We start from the raw sequence: 3,725 nt of genomic DNA, 5'->3' as shown, positions 1-3,725 counted from the left end.
GTTGTGTTGTGTCTTGGCCATGTTTTGATAGAACCTCTGAGCCAAGATACCGGTTCGATTACCTTCCCTACCTCGTGGTATAGACTCGAGTTACAGAGTGACTATTGACGGGACTAAGAACTTATGCATGTCTTTGATATATTGCCCTTTCTTGTTTGATGATTCTATGAATCATAGAAGGTGAGATGCAAGCCGGCTATGGTTGATAGAGTTTGGATTCCTGGATGTTATGTGATTCACATGATAGTGTAGTATGAGTCGGTCTAGTATTCACATGCTAGGACTATGTGTGGTTATATTGTTGTTCACATGATAAGCACGATTGTCTAGCATCTATATGCTAAGGCATTGTGTGATTCATGTTCATATTCTTATGTTTACATGTTATATTAATTATGACATTTCGTGGCTGGATGTTTGACACCTTCTATGATTAGACCTTGTATGTTTGACACCTTCTATGATTAGTTAGACCTTGTATGTTTGACACCTTCCAATTTGGATATCTTTATAACAGGTTTAGGTTTTAAAAATTACAGGTTTTTACCCAAATGAACCTATTACAAACATATCCATGCAGTTTTATTCTAGAATTACGTGTTTATTTTTCCGCAATAAATGAGGGTGTCAAAAAAGCATACTTGAGTGAGGGAGGTAAGGGTTTGAGTTGTACCTTTGGAGGGAGAAAACCCTCCACTTTCTTCAAAAGTTCTTCATCAACTTCATGATCTTCCTTCATAGCCTCATCATGCAAGGAGATTTGAAAAACCTCTTCCATTTCCATTTCTTCTCGGGCTACTTCATGTACTACCTCATCAATCAACTCAATAGTGCTCAACCTTTCTATCCTCGATCTTTTCACCAAATTCGGAAGGTTAAATTCGACATTGTTGCCCTCAATTTGGAAGGTTAACCGCCCATTCTTGACATCAATAAGCACACCTCCGGTAGCCAAGAATGGCCTACCTAGGATGATGGGGGTATGGCTATCCTCCGGAATATCGAGGAAAACAAAATCGGTGGGGATTAAAAGCTTTCCAACCTTGACGGGTACGTCTTCAAGCACCCCCATAGGGCGCTTGACGGACCTATCCGCCAATTGGAGAGTCATAGTAGTGGGAGCAAGGTTTTGAATGCCAATCCTCTTTTCCACTTTTAAAGGAATAACACTCACACTTGCTCCCAAGTCTCAAAGAGCTCTTGATATAGGAACACCACCAACTACACATGGGATTGAAAAGCTTCCCGGGTCACCAAGTTTAGTGGGCATTTTGTTAAGGATATGAGCACTACATGCCTCTTCCATAGCCACTATCTCTTGGTCACCCAAGACTCTTTTCTTGGTCAAAATGTCTTTTAAAAACTTTGAGTAAGTTGGCATGTTCATAATCACTTCCGTAAAGGGTAGGGTAACCTCAAGTTTCTCAAGCATATCACAAAACTTGGCATACTTAAGGTTTCCCCTACTCTTAATGGCTCTTGAAGGGTAAGGAATTTTAGGAACAAGTTGAGAATTGGAAGATACCTTTGGAGGAGCCGTATTCTTTGTTACCTTCCTAGAGTGTTGCAAAGGTACTTCTTCAATAGCTTCTTCCTTATAAGGGAGGTCTTCCACATATCCATTAACATCCTTATCCACTTGAATTCCACTTCTTGACGAATCTTCACAAGCTTTCTTCCCCTTATTATCTTCACTAACTTTAGTCGACGGTACCATGGGTGAGCTTCCCTCTTCACCATTCATTTCCAACCCATTCCCCTTGGGCTCTTCATCAACTTCTACCTCAAGGTCCTTGTAGGAGTGCTCAAGTTCTACACCGCTCCTTAACACTACCACATGAGCATGGTGGCTATTTGAGGCGTCCTTGGAACTTTGTCCTTGGGCCAATAGACCACCGGGTGGCCTTTGAGGGTTAGCCATAGCGTAAGAGGCCATACTTGATTCCATTTCTCTCATGTCTTTAAGGAAGGTAGCCCTCAAGTTCGCTTGTTCTTGTTGGGTTGCCTTGGCAAAATTAGCCATTTCTTGACTATGTTGAAGTTGCATGTTCTTTATCATCTTCAAAAGCTCATTTTGGGAGAGCTCACTTTGGGGTTGTTGATAAGGTTGGTTGGCTATGGGTAGAGGGAACCTATAGTCATACCGAGTGTTGGAACCTTGGTTGTTGTTTTGTCCCCCTTGGATGTTAGCTCTAGGACCATTGTTGTTGAAGTTTGATCCTTGGCCTTGTTCTTGAAACCCTTGAACATACCCTTGCCCAAATCCTTGATTTGCTTGGTTCACTTGATTCCCTTGGTAAAACCCTTGGTTGCTTTGATTTCCACTAAAATCTTGGTACCCTTGTGGTTGGTTACCATAGTTTTGGTTTTGATTGTTGTTTGGCCATTGCTTTTGATTTCCCGGGTTAGTCCTTTGGTTGGGGAATGTTCCCCTTGGTTGAGAAAAACCGGGTGGATTATTTGGTGCTTGTGGTTGAAGGTGTTGTGGGTTTTGAACATTGGCACTTTTGTAACTAAAATTGGGGTGGTTCCTTAAACCGGGATGATAGAAGTTGGTGTTTGGGTTGTAGACATTGGGATTGTTGTAGGGTGGTCTTGTATTGTTGTTATAGCTTTGGAAAGCATTAAAATCTTGGACATTCTCTTCATAGCCACCGTTATAGTTGTTGGCACACAAATCAAAGGTATGACCGCTCCCTCCACAAAGCTCACAACTTGAAGCTTGAACCACTTTCCTCCATGGGTGGCCCATGTGAGCTTGTGGCTTGGTGCACTTGATTTCTTTGTAGCTTTTCAAGTTGTTTTGTGAGTAAGTCGAGCTTGGCATTTGTCTCGGAGTTGGAGGGGTTTTCCTTAGGGAACTTCCCATTCCTTCTTAGCATGTTTCCTCTAGAACCATAGTTTGCTTCCGAATCTACCATTTTCTTGATCAATGTCGTGCCTTCTTCATCATTCAAGTGATCAAATCCTCCCCCCGCGGAGGCATTTACCATCTCCTTAGTCCCCGGTAGCAACGTTTGAAAGAATGTTTGAGTGATGTACCATTCCGGGATTTCATGATGGGACAACTTGCTATTAAGTCTTGATATCGGTCCCAAGCTTCACCTAAAGACTCCCCATCTTCTTGTTAAAATGTATGAATCTCATTACGGAGCATTGAGGTCTTTGATGAAGGGTAATATTTGGCCATGAATGCTTTAGCCAAGGCATCCCATGTCGTGAAGGTATCCGAGGGGTGAATGTTCAACCACCGGTCCGCCTTGCCCGTCAATGAAAACGGAAACAACATCATTCTCAAGGTGTCCTCGGACACCCCATTCTTTTTCATCATTGAAACCTTCCTCTTATACTTTCGGAGGTGAGCATGAGCATCCTCTTCAATATGCCCCCCGAACAAATCCTTCTCAATCAACCCGACTTGGGCGGGGTGCATTTCAAAGTTGTTTGGGGCCAAGGTGCCAAAATTAATAGGGTTACATGAATCATTATGGTTAGGCCGGTTGTGATCTCGTAGAGCCATTTGTGGTGGAGGATTTGGTATATGAGGGGGTGGTGATTGAGGTGGGTTATTTGGAATAGGGAAGTTATGAAAAGGGTTTTCTAGTAGAGTCTTAATTGTGATGTTTGGTTGAAGTGTGGTTGTGGTATCAATATTTTGTGGGGTGTGTGAGTTTGGTTGATCAATGTTTGCCTGTGGAGGTTTCCGAACTCTATCAAGGGTCCTT

At 42.6% G+C, this 3,725-nt stretch overlaps 1 non-coding gene across 1 annotated transcript; it reads left to right on the top strand.

Annotated features, from left to right (window-relative positions):
• Nucleotides 1–3,051: 3,051 nt before the first annotated feature.
• LOC141650246 (small nucleolar RNA R71) lies at nt 3,052–3,157 on the top strand. Its single transcript, XR_012546290.1, has one exon. It is a non-coding gene; the product is annotated as a small nucleolar RNA R71 (small nucleolar RNA).
• Nucleotides 3,158–3,725: the final 568 nt, after the last annotated feature.

The sequence above is a fragment of the Silene latifolia genome, chromosome 3 (genome assembly GCF_048544455.1).
Source record: "Silene latifolia isolate original U9 population chromosome 3, ASM4854445v1, whole genome shotgun sequence".
NCBI classification, from domain to species: domain Eukaryota; kingdom Viridiplantae; phylum Streptophyta; class Magnoliopsida; order Caryophyllales; family Caryophyllaceae; genus Silene; species Silene latifolia.
This window is presented reverse-complemented; position numbering and strand designations above follow the sequence as displayed.